Consider the following 15,574-nt stretch of genomic DNA (forward strand, 5'->3'; position numbering starts at 1 on the left):
TAAAAAAAAACCAAACAAACCCTGAACAAAAACTCATAGCAGAAGACATCAGATTACTACAGGCAGTGGTTAGGGAAAGAGGGAATTGGAGAAAGATGGCCAAAAGGTATACACTTCCAATTATAAAATAAATAAGTACTAGGCATATAATGTACAATGTGATGACTATAGCTACTACTGCTGCATGGTATATAGGAAAGTCGTTAAGAGAGTAAATTCTAAGACCTGTCAAGGAGTAAATTTTTTCTTTCTCTTATTTTCTTTTTATTGTCTCTATATGGAAGATAGATGTTGGCTGAAACTATTGTGGATAGTCATTTCACAGAGCTGTGTATGCCTTAAATTCATATAGTGATGTATGTCCATTATTTCTTAATACAACTGGAAAACAAAAGGAGAGACTGTTTCTTGGTTTTATATCATTACTTCATAAACTGAAATAATTCTAGGTGGAAAATGAAGGGAATGAGCACCATTTCTACCAGCTGATTTGATTACTGGTCCTCGAATTACTTAGCTCCCATCACAAATGGAAGGTTCTGAACTTCGTCAAACTGCCCTAACAGTATTAAGATTACTCAAGCTAGAATTTGGAGAGAAATCTTAATTTCCCCTTTTTCCCTTCTCCCCTTTCCCATCTGATACCGTGGCAATCACTATTTCCTGCCAAAGGTATTATTGCCTTTGGCCTCCAAATGACCCTTTGGTCTCTTGCCCTCAACATCACTGCACTTCAGGGCCTCATTGTCTCTTGTCTGGACACCACAGTAGCACCTTAACTGTTTCTTTTTCCCTCATTCAACTCCAGGGAACTAGATGAACCATTAGAAATACAAGTATAAACATATCTTTCTTCTCTCATGACCCAGTATGGGTGCCCTGTGGATTTTCTTTTCCCTTTTTCTTTAGTTTAAAAAATATCTCTCCAATTATGCAATGATACCAGGCTTCCCCATGATATTCTGAGAGTCCAGAGAATAGACACATTCATCTTTGCACCTCCAGAACCTAGGTTAACAGACAGCAGGTCTTGAATGGAGATTTATACGTGACTGATCACATATTTAACATAGTTAAGAAAGCTGTTACTTAAAAGACATTTAGCAAATAGCTGTCACTTTTAAAGAGTAAATGGTTTAAATATTTAAAATTGAGTTGGCTTGGAAAATTCAGGTTTTTCTCCTTGATGATAATTTTTTTAAAGATTTTATTTATTCATTAGAGAGAGGGGAGAGAGAGAGAGAGAGAGAGAGAGAGAGAAAGAGAGAGAGAGAAGTGGGGAGGAGCAGGAAGCATCAACTCCCATATGTGCCTTGACCAGGCAAGCCCAGGGTTTTGAACCGGCAACCTCAGCATTTCCAGGCTGACACTTTATCCACTGCGCCACCACAGGTCAGGTGATGATAATTTTTAAAATGTGGATTATGAAGGATATCTTGACATATTGTAGGCGATCTAAGATTTGTTGGATGAATGAGTGAATGGAGAAATGAAAGAATCAATCCTATGGAATAAGGACAGGCACTAGTATTTCCACTTGACTAATGAAGAAAGTGAGGCTCAGAGAGGTTGGTACTAAGCTCAGGGCACGCCCAGAGAGGTTCCATCACCCCGAAGTAGGTGGCAGAGCCAGCAAGCACCAGTTGACTGCCTGCCATGCCAGCTGTGCAGAAGTCCTTTCTTCCTAGAACAAAATGGAAACCAGCTAGGCAAACATGGAAACCTACTTTACTGTCTGTGGCTTTGGTTAGAGATAGAGTTGCATGGTCTGGATCCTGGGACAATAGCCGCTAGGATAGTTGAGCCCAGGTGAAAAATTGACTCACGAAAAGCAGCAGGTTTTGACAAGTTGTGCCACTTTAGCTTATCACAATAGCATGAAAGGGAATCATATCAAACCGCCTCCTAGAATTCCACACTCCATTAATATTTTTACTGATTGATTGAATTTATTGGGGTAATGCTGGCTAATAAAATTATAGAGGTTTCAGGTGTACAATAATATTAAATCACTCAATGATTCGAACTCTCCAGTCCAATTATCTTTATAACCCTGATTGATGGTCCTCACTCAGACTCCTCTCATACATAAACAACAATTATACACAGAATCCACTGTTGCCATGGAATAGATGCAGGCCATACAATGCAAAAGTGCAGAAGTAAAAGCTTTCAGGAGAGTGTGAATGACACTACTAAGAACCCAAGAGAAATGATAGCCAAGGGCTGACTTCCTATTAAGGGAGCACCTGGTGTTTATCTCTGCTCCCTCCCTGCTATACGTGTCTTTGCAGAACTTGCTTTTCTTTATAAGTAAAGCTTCTGTGGGGAGCGGAAAAGGTGGGTTCTATAACTATAGCTTTCTGGTAACACAATTCCCTCTCCTTCTGTCTTTAGACCTGGGTTGGTAAAAGTTTCCTGCTATTGTCAGTTTCTGGGCACTTTCCCATCTCTTGTTTTACATCTCTAATAGTCCTTCATTAAATGCTCTGCCAGAATCCTGATCGATGCAGAGCGGAGAACAATTTCTCAAGTTTTTCTCTTAAGAGAGCAGGTTGTTAGCTCTGTCCTAGAAAGATGGGGGATGAAAACACACTACCAGGGTAGTATTTGAAGATGGTGTGGACTAGATTCCTTAGCGATAGAGACTGTGTTGTCATTCTCTAAGCCAATTTTTGCATGAGGGTATAGCAACCTGATGTGTCTTACTTTTCAAGATTTATCAGAAGATATTGCACATAGGCAATAGTTCATGAGTGAATTGACAAATAGAGGAGTTTGGAATTAGATTTATGTTACAGTATACTGCAGGGTCATTTGGATGCAGCACAAGAAGGGAAGTTAGGAAAACTGGCTTTATTCTCAGCTCCAAGCTGAAGTTCAAGTCCCTTGCCTTTCATTTCTGACTGCGGGACCTGGGGCAAGTGGCTTAATCCTGCTGAATTCGTTTCCTCACCTCCAACCAGAGGTACAAAAGTACCAATTCCATAAGGCTTGGGAAAAGAGTAAATGCGATCTTGTAGGTAAAATGCTAAACAGAAGTGCCAAGAACTTGGTAAGTCTTCACATTTTTTTACTACAAAGTAAGTTATGCAAAACCATGGGGGTGCAAAGACCATCTACTGGTGCACGAGTTTTCTAGTGCTGTGTCACAAATGACCACAACATAGTGACTTAAAGAACTCACATTCATTATCTCAGTTTCTGTGCATCAAGAGTCCAGACACAGCTTGGTTCTGCTCAGGATCTCACGGGGCTGGACCCTGTTGGCTGGGCTGCACTGTCACCTGGAGACTTGACTGGGAAAGGAACTGCTTTTAAGCATCCTCAGGTTTTTGGCAAATTTGTGCCTTTGAGATTCATGGCAGCTTTTTACTTAAAAGCCAGCAACAGAAAGATGGGGTCTTTGCTGCTTGAAATTTCTGACTTAGAGAAGTTGTAGGTACTCTTTTAAATGGCTTACCTGATTTGGTTAAACCACCAGGATAATTTCCCTTTTGAGTAATTCAGTGTCAACTATCAGGGATCTTAATTACATCTTCACCTGTGCCATATACTATAACATAATCTCAAGAAGGACATCCTGTCACTTTTGCTATACTTATTGGTTAGAAGGTCATAGCTTCTGCTAATACTCAAGGGGAGGGAGATACACAAAGACATGGATACTAGAGGGTGGAAATCATCACCCCCTAGTCTGTGCACAACTAGGGCAAAGAAAGAAAATATCAGCACTTCCATTTATAGTTATTTTTATCATATCTTTTAAAAATTCTACTATTGCATTCAACTTAAAGTATACACACTGTATTAATACAATAGTAAAGGTGTATAATTAATAAAATATGCATATGTTGAAGGTGCTTTTGATAGGAATGTGTAATCAAAATATTGTAAACCATTCCAAACAACTGTTCTTTTCCCTTTCTCTTCCCACCTTTGCTAATTATCTGTGATAGCTTATGCAAATTACTTAATTATATCTCAGTTTCTTCATCTGCAAATGGGAATAGTAATTCCTGCCCTGTCTACCTCTGAGATGAGGCTGTGAAGAGAAAATGTTGGAAAACATTTGGAAATAGATACAGTACGTACAAAGTAGGCAGAAAAGCAAAAGAGAGTTTCTATCATGTCTGATTTCAGATTTTAAAAAGCAAGAAAGAATTATTTAAGGTGCCGTCTCCTTTTTGCCTATATAAAACTTTTTTCACATATATGCAAGATGCTTCCAAAAGATTTAAAATACTATAGATCTCTCCAGGATTTTATAACAAGCTCACTAAAACCCTTGAGTTCCTGTTTCCTGACTGTTCACTGCAAGGGCAACTTCACCTGAAATGTGATGAGGGATATTAAGTTGCAGGAATGTCCTTAGCATTTCTCCTCTTCTCCCATCCTTCAACCACAGGGAATGATGGGTAAACAAATCTTCCATTTTGTTTTTCTCTTGCCTTGTGGACAGCAATTGCACCTGATTGGCCACAGAGCCACACATCAGAACAGTAGATCTAAGGAAGAGAGTGTGGCTTGATAGAAGAAGCCTTCTGAAGGTATCAGATGGATTTTTGAGTCAACCAGACCTGGGCTTCAAGCTCTGTCCTTAGAGATCTGTGTGTTTCTAGGGACTTATTCAACTTTCTAAGTTTCACTTTCCTTCTCTGTCAACGTTGCAATTTTGTTGTGTTTGTTAGAGGGGATGGAATGTGGGAAAGCACCCACCATTGTTTCTGGCACACAATAGAAGCACAGTAATGGCTTAATGCTTTTTTCCCTTTTTTAGGTCCAGATTCAAGACTTGGTCTGGCTTCTGATGAGCCAGGTGGTCCAGGCCAAGTCATTTCTCCTCTCTGGGTTTCTATCACATGATTCTAAAAAGTCCCAGGCTTCAAAATTCCAGCTCTGCTATACAAGGTTCCACGGGAACCGGAAAAACACATGTAGGCCTCCCCTTGTTCTCTTCCTCACTTTAGACTCTAGAGCATCATTCCTAGATCACTTAGTTTTTTAAAAATAGCTGATGCAAGCATTGCTCACATGCTTTGCAAAGAAGATAGATCTGCTTCTTTGTATAACAAACACTGTGTAGCGTGGGTTGTAATTGTAGAATGAACAATGCAGAAATGTGGTATATGGTAGTCATTCTGGAAAACTAATGAAAGCATAGAAGGACAGTGGCCTTCTCTGTTTGTTTGAATTCATGTCACTAAGCAATTGCTATATTGCCAGGTTACTATGAGCCAAAGTAGATACTGGAATTTAAGGGGAGATAAACCAATTGATTTGAAGTCTATATCCTACCTTTGTATAATGTCACTATTTTTATAGGATATACTTACTTATCACCAGGAAAACTCACTGGGATTTTTTAAAATAGCTATTTCAATTCTGAATTTCTAAATAGAAACTAAAATGTTCTCAGCAAATATAAAAAAATTTGCATGTATATTAAAAATTGTGTCTATTTTAAAGTTGTGTTTTCTTTTTCCTTGCTACAAAAGTAACACATTGTTTTTTTATATTTTAGAGAGACAGAGAGAGAAAGGGGGGAGAGAGGGAGAAAGGAAGTGAGAGAGGGAGGCAGGGAGGAAGAGAGAGAGAGAGAGAGAAGCAAGAAGCATTCATTTATTGTTCCACTTAGTGGTGCATTCATTGATTGCTTTCCATATGTGCCCTGACGGAATTGAACCCATAACTTTGGTGTTCTGGGATGATACTCTAACCAACTGACCTAACAAACCAGGGTCCAAAAGTAACATATTCTTTAGTTAGAAAATTAAAAAGCAATTCTAAAAAATAAATATTATTTAGCCATTGAAAATGTGTTGACATCATTTTGATGTGTTTCTTTTTAGTCACATACACATGTGCACTTGCATGTGTGTTTAAACATGTGTATACACATACACATCATCCATTTATTGACAACATTACATTTATGGCCCAGCCTAGCTCTCTCTTTGAGTCACACACATATAGGCAATGGTCAGGTTGTCCAGATGTCCTGGTTTCCTCAAGACTGATGGTTTCCTGGGATGTTGGACTTCCAGTGCTAAAAACTGAGATAATCCTGGGTCAACTGCCTATTGAATGACCCATCCACACCTTAATCTTAGCAAGTACAAAACTGAACTCAACTCATCATTTCTAGCCCCAAACTCCTGCTACTTCAATGGTCTGATGTTAAGAAATGGTGTTATTTTCCATCCATGTGACCAAGAGAGTAGTTAGGAACTAATTCTTCTTCCTCTCTTTCTATCCAATAGCCAATCTGGTACCAAGTTCTGGTCATCCCTGTCTGGGCAGTAATTCTTACCTGGATTACTGCTATGACTTTTAACCAGAACATACCCCATTCTATACAAATTCCACAAAATAGGCAGAGTACTGATTCCAAAAATTCAAATATGACCATGTTACTCCACTGCAAAGAACCCCTCAGTGTCCCCCTCATTGCTCTCAGGATAAAAATCTAAACTTTAAGGTTCTGTTTAACTCAGTGGTTTTATAGCCATCTCTATATCCTGCCCTGGGGCCTATTAATTCACAAACTTCAGTCCCTTTTTACAAACCTTTCAGGTCCTTGGTTAGATGATAGGCTCTCTCAGAAAGCTTCCTCCAAAGCCGATAAATATTTTATGCTCTTTATGATAAGTTTATGTAACTTACACATCAGCAGAATTTTGAAGAGTAGTTGGCTAAAAAAGTCCTTAGAAACTTACTAGGAGATCTTATATCAATCAGACTGTTTGTTGTCTCCTCAAAACCCATAAGGAGCATTCAACAAGGAACTAAATCTTCTCAGCCTGTTTAGTTAAGCAGTGTTTTTCCACCCTGGGTGCACATAAGAATTGCTTTGGGAGCTTTTCAAAATTTCTGATGCTTTGGCCTCATTTGGCCAGAAATCTGGACTTTATTCATCTGAGGTGGGATCTAGGAATCAATAATTTTTAAAGCTCCCCAGCATGTACCCAAGGTTGAGAACTCTATCTTAGTTACACCACTGTAGGGCCACCTGGTATTTACATAGCTATGTTTTTGCCCATCCTAAGATAACATGGCTTCCTCAGCTATTGTTAATCACAAATAACCCAATCCTCTACCAGGAGAAGCATTCCTTCTTGTTCGGGGTAGGCCAGGGTTAACAGCACAATAGAGTGATAATGTGATCTCCATGTTTCTGAATTCTGCTTTTATTTCTCACTTGGACCAAACTCAGGAGGGGCTTCAATGAATTTTCATCCTTCCATCCCAACAGAGAGGGAGAGATTAAAGATATATTTAATAAGAGGAGATCTAAACTGGGGGTGATTCTGTCCCCTAGAGGACATTTGGCAATGTCTGGAGACATTTTGGATTGTCACACCAGGGGTGCATTCCTGGCATCTAGTTGGTGCATGCCAAGGGTGCTGCTAAATTTCCTATAATGCACAGGTCAGTCCCTTACAGCAATGAAGTACCTGGCCCACATATCGGTAGTGTTGAAGTTGAGAAGCCCCGATTGAGAGAAGGAACAATCCCAAAGTTTCCTTTCAGCTTTAAAATACTTGTATCAATGACTAGCTGTTGAAGAACCTTTGAAAACTACGAGGAACTTAGTGAAGTGGGAAGATAAATAAGTTAGATTTAGAAAGAAGGAAACAATAAGGCAGATATAGAGAATTTTTAAGGTATAGATGGGTAAATCGAGGGACTCAGGTTGTTGAGGTTTTCTCTTGACTAATTCTTCAATATCAGTGATTTCCTAAATGTGCACCTGGCATTGGAATCCACTGGAAAGTTGTGAGAAAGGCAAATTCTTGGTCCCTACCCAGACCCACTGAATCAGAAACTCTAGGGCTAGGGCCCAGAAATCTGTTTTTTAACAAGCCCTCCTGGAGATCTGATATCTTTTCAAATTTGCAAACACTGTTCTAGATTGACATTGACCTGTCAAAAGGTTTATTATGATTTGGTAGATTAGATGCTTTCAGGGGTCAGTTTCATTTTGGGGAGTCACAGGGGTAAGTAGATTGTAAAAGAGTTTATGAAGAGGGCTAGCTGGTCTGCAGAAGACATGAGTTGGAGGTAATGCTTCCTGACAGGTCCATTTAGTGATTTTACTCTTTCATGAGCTACCTGCCATAAACTGTTTTAAATAACAGTGCAACCAGGCATGCTGGGTGGTCAATGACAATAACATTTGGGTAGACATTTAATTACTAAGAAAAAGGGATGCAGGAAAAAGAGACAAGTCAATTACAGAAAAGGTTCTGCAAATCAGAACATAGAAGATGGCCCTTTCCTTCTTCACCACTCTGAGACCTAACTGAATCCTGCTTATCTTACTCACCCCACCTCCCACTCCTGATTTCTTTTCATTGAAAATCTCACAGCTTAAAGGTAAACTAGGATCTATCATTTTTAGTACTAGACTAAGTCCTTGCCATTTCAGAGATGGATTGAAGGAAGCAATGTATCCGACCATGAAACATGCCAGGGAAATGAAAGAGACCTGACATTTGAACACTCTACAAAGCTGCTTTCCTCCTCTTTTTTTTTCCGAGGGCATTTAGGCCCTTTTACCCTCCAAAAGCTATTCTGTGAGAACCACTTGAGGCCAAAATATTGCTTCTTTTTTGTGTGTGATTTTTTTTTTGTTCCAGCTCTTTATTCCTGAAGAAGTCGCTTTCCCTGTTGGTTTCCTCCTCATCCAGACTCTTCTCTTCCACTCTTTCCCTCCAGGGCTGGTGGAGGGAAAGATATGTTACAATTTGAGGGGAAAAATTGTTAGGGGAGGGTATAATGACAAATGGGTTTCAGTGGGGCTGTTCTCCAAGACACTGACAATAAGGAAAAACATTTCCATAATGAGTTGAGACTTGCCTTGAATGAAAGAAGGTGTTCCAGGTCAAAAGTGATATGAAGGCAATAATCAATTAATCAGTGATGCCAATATATGTGAGTGGATAAGAGGAATTATTTATTTATTTTTGGATCCTTTAAAAGGGCAGACTAAATAGCAGAAACTACCAGAAGGTCTTCCATAGGATCTAGCTAATGTACATATGGGCATGCAAGTATATTAACCCATCTATCAGTCCACTCATGAAGCAGATACTTATTAAGCATCTATTCTAGGCCAAGCACTATTTTAGGGTTTGTGGATGCAGGGTTAGACAGACCAGTTCCTTTCTTTTGGATCTTGGTACTTGCATTTCAGTACAGAAGATCAATAAACATGTAAAAAGACAAAAACATGGTGATAACATGATGGCAAATGCCACGAGGGAGATTATAATAGGGTGACGAGATGGAGAGTAACTGGAGGAATGTATGTATGAACAATGAGATCTGGAAGGCATCCCTGAGTGACTGAGTTTTGAGCTGACACTTCAAGGTTAAGAACTTGCCAGTCATTCAGAGATAGAGATGGGGGCTGAGTGGGACCAAGAGTAATTTTAGGCATACAGTCAGGCTCTAGCAGTGGGAACTCAAGAGGCTATTTGAGGCTATTAAGAAAAATTATCCATAGCATGGCAATAAGTCCAATAGAGTGATGGCAAGTCCTCTCACTGGCATACTGAAGCTGTGTTTAATGGGCCCACCCAAAGGTGATTTATTTTCCTACAAGAATATACCATTGGTTGATATTGCTATTTAGTATAAATATTTATGAATTAAGAGCTCAGACTCTGTGATGCTACATATGTTAAACTTGTACATGATGTAATGATTTCTATCTGATACAGCAAAGATAATCCTGAAATTTATGATTTACTAAATAGCAGAAACTACCATGCCAAGAAGGACATGAACCAATTTTGTCTCTAGAAATCCTAGTCTTGTTTAAAGAAAAAGACTATGTAAATCTGAAATGCTGTTGGAGAACAGTCTCATCATCTGTTGGTTTCCTCATTAATGAGTAAGTTGAAAGAAATCTTTGGCATGTGTTCATTTGATAGTTGAATGAGAGTCATGCTTTTAACTTCTTCAAAGTTAGAGTCTATATCAAGACTCACCATGGCTCAGCTTAGCGGTCTGGGTCCTAGAGATCAGCTTTAATGAGTCCACAAAGCCCTAACACTGTATGCATTTTCAAAAGCAAGTATCCTATTACCTTAATCAGATTCTCACAAGGGTCTTTGTGTCAAACTGCTGACCAGAGTAGAATCTCTCAAGACTCTTTATGCACCCTTGATTTTCTGTGCTCACCAAGTAACATTCTGATTGCTAATTCTGCTTCATAAGTATTTAGGTATTAGGAAAGGCAAACTGTATATAGAGCATGAGTATTATAGTTTCCATTGATTTATTAACATTTTTGTCATTGAATACATTGACATCCTGACTTAGGCATCTGCCTCTCCTATGTGTCAAGTTCTCCAGGTCCCATCCAGTCTGGGTGATTGAACAAAGCTGAGTTCCCGTATGAGCAAAGGAGCTAGGGACCACAGAGGGTGAAAGGGGAGCTTGGCTGGGGCAGTCCTGCCTCCTGGGCCTCTGTAGTCAACATGCAGAGCGTGTTTCTCTCTAACTCCACCAGCGGAGGTTGGGGAGAGGATCATTCCAGCTTTCTTCTTCCTGGACGGCGCCAAGCATCTGTGTTCCTCTGCAGTGAGTTCAAGGTTACAGGAAGGAGAGTAATTCATATCTCTTGGGAAATGAATAATTCATTCCTTAGAGGTCAGTCAGCCTGCTTGCCTCTGACACTAGTTTCATGGGCTTCCCACAGACAAAACCCTGGCCTTCCCCAACCCTTTCTGGAAGCACTAGACAAACAGCTGGGATTCCATGGGACACCATCTCCTTGAGGAGATGCTAGCACTTCCTCCAGCCCTGAGAAGGAGGGCCTGTGAGACTAGATTGTCTCTGCCTAGTGCCTAAGAAAGGGTCATTTCTCTTGGCCTGAAGGAGAATAGTCTTATCATCTGTTGGTTTCCTCATTAATGAGTAAGTTGAAAGAAATCTTTGGCACTTGTTCATTTGATAGTTGAATGAGAGTCATGCTTTTAAGCCTTTTTTTTTTTTATAAAAGCCATCTTTCTTCCTAAGAGATTGCTCTCTTCATGTTTTATCTAATAATTCTGCTGAAAAGACTTTCTAGAAAGAAACGCCCAGGATGGCTGCAGATCACAATACTTTTTTTAAAAAAACAACATTCCAGTTTAACGTTTACAATGTGGGAGAGCAGCTGAGTGCCCTACAGAAACTGACTCAATGCAAAGGCATCTAGAGATGTCAGCCCAGTTTGTGGAAACATTCCAATTGACAAGGCTAGGTTTAAAATTGGTGTTTCCAGAGTGCAAAAATAAAAACTGAGATTTTGAGGCAACTTTTTTAGCTTCAATGTTGACAAGGTGGTGCAATGAATAGTAAGGTGGCTTGCATAAATAAACAAATGAACAAACTAAATAATTAATTAAAAAAACAACACAACTAAGGGCAACCAGCATAGGAGACTATCTGCGTTACTAGCATGCAGTCTCCTTTGGACAGGGACCCATCAGTCTGAGTTATTCCACAAAACTGCACTGGAATATTCTCAGACTTTCCATTTATAATATTCCTTCCCCTGCATCATGCAGCAACTTTGTCCAGTTTCCTAATTCTTCTCAAGCCTCTTCCTCGTAGTGGTTTAGCTGTCTCCATTTTCAGTGCAGATGTGGGCATAGAAGGAATAAATATTGTGAGGAAACCGCTTCTCATCACAGGAATTGTGATTTATTGGGATGGACGTTCTCACTAATGGGGAAATGTCCACCTTGGAAAACAAGAGGGCTCTCTTTTCACTTTAAATTAGAGATCTCACCACAGTACTGATTGGTGTCTATTTGGCGCTCTTAGTTCAGAATTTCAAAGTATTTTCCAAAGGTGATTGCCTCAAAAAATTTTTCTGGGTAAAAGACAGAGCATGATCAGCGATAGTTTTCTTGAAAAATAGTTTGGACAGATCTTGTCACCTCTTTTATGCTCTTTGTTTGGACACCCTGAAACTAGCATAATATTGTATGTCAACTATAATTGAAAATAAAAGTATCTCCCTGTGGAAAAGCTGGCTGGCTGATCACCAAATATCTGTTTTCTTTTCTTTCTGGGCATCCAGCTAGTCCATATTTCCCCGTCTCTCTAGTAGTTCAGTGTGGCCCTATGCCTGAGTTTTGGTCATTAGAATACAGGCAGCAAAGCTAAGCACTGTTTTCAGCTAAAACTTCTAGAGAGAGTGCTCTCCATACATTTTACTCTTCTGCCTGCTGGATCAAACAACAATTCTATGGTAATTGCAGGACATTTAGGCTGAGAGAACTAGCAACAGGCACCAAATCAGCAGCCCTGGAGTCCAGAAGGCCATAAAGAAAGTATTTAAGTGTTAACAACAGATCTCCAGAAAATGTAACAGAAGTTAACCATGAATCATCCAAGTTTTTCCCCCCTTTGAATTCTAAGGCAGGGAGAGAGGAAATTGAACTTGCTTTCTTTTTATTTTATTTTTTAATTTTCAATTGCAGTTGACACTTAATATTGTTTTTATATTAGTTTCAAGTGCATAGCATAGTGGTCAGACATTTGTATATTTATGAAGTGATCTCTCCATATAAGTCTAGTAGCAACCTGGCGCCATCCATAGTTACTACAATATTACTGAGTATATTCCCTATGCCCCTATGCTGTCCTTTATAACCCCATGGCTATTTTGTGACTTCCAATTTGTACTTCTTAATCCCTTCACCATTTTCACTCAGCCTCTCTCCCCAAGACTTGATATTAAAAGATATTTCCTTTACAGTCTCAATAAAAATACCATCAAGCTTCTTAGTTGCTTATAAAGCTAAATGGAAAGAACAAACAAGCTAAATGTCCAGGAAAACCTTTAAAAAGACAAGCAATACAGAAGCAAGAGGGGCTAGCTCTACTAAGTATTAAAATGTAGTGCAAAATGATTATCTGTAAGGGAAGAGTGTAAAAAATGGAAAAGATGGAGCGAGAGCCGAACTTTCCGGAATAGACCTTATTTTGTAGTTTCAACTTTAGACTCATGTAAAGTTTTATATAATTATAAGACAAAATTTAAATTGTAAAAATAAATACTAATACTGAAAATAAAATGAAACAAATGAACTTGATAGTTTTATGTGGTAGAGGTTTTAACTCTTGAGAAGAATTATTACAAGGTTTAAAAATATGAGTTGCCATCCATAGAGGAATTTCACTTATGGAGAAGAAGAATTTAAAGATTTATGACCTTAAGAAATTCATACCAGAAAGCAAGGAAACTATTATACACTATTAAATTTATATCAAAATAACTTGAGTCAGCTTGAAGGAGTTTTCATTGGTTAAACATGGGACAACTCAAGTTTTCAAAGGAATAATAACCGAAATATTTCAGTATATATTAAAACATTCATGAATTCTTAATAGTATTGAGAAACCTCACTAGTCACCTATGTAGGATGCTAGAGAAATAACTTATTATTCTGAAAATTGGTAAAAAGGAAAATAGGATGAATAAACCATATTTCTGCCTTTCATGTACAAATAGCAAATCAAATAGTTGTTAAAGGAAAACTCTTTATACAAGAACTTTAAATAATAAATAATAAAGAAATAATAGAATTGGAAAAACACCCTTTTAGAAACCCTACAAAATAATGAATCAAGGCAATGTTCCTCAATGAGTGTTACCATGTAAGAGAATACCATTACTTATAAAGCATTCTTGCTAGAAGAGAGGCCCCAAAGCTGATCAGGTTCCAACTAGCTGTTTGTAGGGAACACGGAATATGAGAAATGCTACAGAACACACTAACTTTGTTTTCTTCAATAAGTAAATAGCAAGGAAAAAAAAATTAGTAAGAGGCAACTAACAGACAAGAAGAGACTACAGAGACATTTCAGTCTAATGCAATGCTTAAACTTTGTTTAGACCCCAATCAAAGAAAAACCTAAATGTTTTAACAAATTAGACAGTCACATGTGAATAGTGGCAAAATATTCAATTAATAGGAAGCTTAGTTCATGTACTTAGATATGATAATGGGCTTATGGTTATGATTATAGAAAGATTCATTATCCTTTAGAGATGTATAATGAAGTATTTCTGGATAAAATGATACGATGTGTTGGCCCTAGACACTTTTGCCTTTGTGGGCCCACTCCCACTATAATAGATTTGGGGGATCCTAAAAATGTCATTGTTTTCTGATGTGAGAAAAAATAAAAACATTTAATTCAATTTTATAAGTTCATTTTTTTTTTATTTTAAAAGCAAATAAAACATTTCTGTAGGCTCCTAAAAGTATGGTGGTCTCCAGCACTATGCTTATTGTGCCTAAGGGGTGAGTCTGTCCTGACCTGGAATCTGCTTCTAAATAATCTAGTGGTAGGGAGAGAGAAGGAATATTTGTGGGGCCAATGAGAGAGGAAAATATAGTTTCAAAGACAAACATCAGCAATGCCCATATAACACCTTCCCTGAGATTTGGTGCCCTAAAAGACCAACATGAATGCTTAGTCTGCCTAATGGACCTTACGTTCCCATTGTGGAGACAGGTGCCCCAAATGTTTAGAGCCTGAAGCCATTAGCCATCGCCATCATCCAGCATTCCTGGCTTTGCTTTCAGGCTATCACAGCAACCTTTTGACAATTGTCTGTCCCATGGTTTGCCCACATGGAGAAATTATGCTGGTGAAGCTGAAGTGACTGTTAAATTGGCTTGATGGTCATGCTTCTCATTGAACGTGAACCAATTGGCTTTACAGGCTCCAGTCTCTTAAATTTACTTAGTCAACCTAAAGTGATAGAATCAACTCTGGGACACTGACAATATGTTCAAGCTTTTAGACTTCCAAGGTAGGAAGAGGGCCAGACCATAGACCATAGGCAATGTCTTCTGGAGTTTACTCCTGGCATTCAGACTATTTTCTTCCTTTGGTTATTCCAACCCTCATAATGCATCTTTCTTCCAACTTCTACATTCCCATGATATTCAGAATGCATTTGTGTGAGATTGAAAAAATTGGCCATAATACTTTGTAACTCCTCCTACCAACAGGTAGAGTCTATTTCCTATTTCCTCACCCCCTTAAATCTGGGACAGCCATGTAACTTGCTTTGGCCAATAGAATGTTGAGGAAGTGACCATGGATGAATTCTAAGACTAGGTCTCAAGAGCCCTTGCAGCTTCTATTCCTGGTCTTTTAAAACCATTCTCTGTGTATTAGGCCAAGCAAGCCTGCTGGATGAGGAGAGACAAATGGCCCAAGCACCCCAATCATTCCAGCTGACAACCAGCTAATCCCCAGAAGCGGAGCCACCCTGCTCATGAGCAGCTGACCACCAATGTGTGAGCGAGTCCAATCAAGACAAACTGAAGATCCTCTTAGATAAGCTGAGCACAGAATTTTAAGTTAAATAAATGGTTATTTTAAGCTACTAAATTTTGGGGTAGTCCATTATACAACAGCAGATAATCGCTACAGCAGTATTTGTGCTTTTAATAACTTCCCATTATACCCTAAAGTTATTGCCAGTTTGTCTCTGAGAAGCTATAACATTCGCCTCTTGACATAACAAAATTGGAATTTATCTTGGGCT

General features: G+C 38.8%; 1 protein-coding gene across 5 annotated transcripts in view; it reads right to left on the bottom strand.

The window, feature by feature from the left end:
* CPNE4 (copine 4) overlaps window positions 1-15,574 on the bottom strand; it is a 531,556-nt gene that overhangs the window by 119,217 nt on the left and 396,765 nt on the right. The window lies entirely within an intron of this gene.

This window comes from Saccopteryx bilineata, chromosome 10 (genome assembly GCF_036850765.1).
Source record: "Saccopteryx bilineata isolate mSacBil1 chromosome 10, mSacBil1_pri_phased_curated, whole genome shotgun sequence".
In the NCBI taxonomy this organism is placed as follows: domain Eukaryota; kingdom Metazoa; phylum Chordata; class Mammalia; order Chiroptera; family Emballonuridae; genus Saccopteryx; species Saccopteryx bilineata.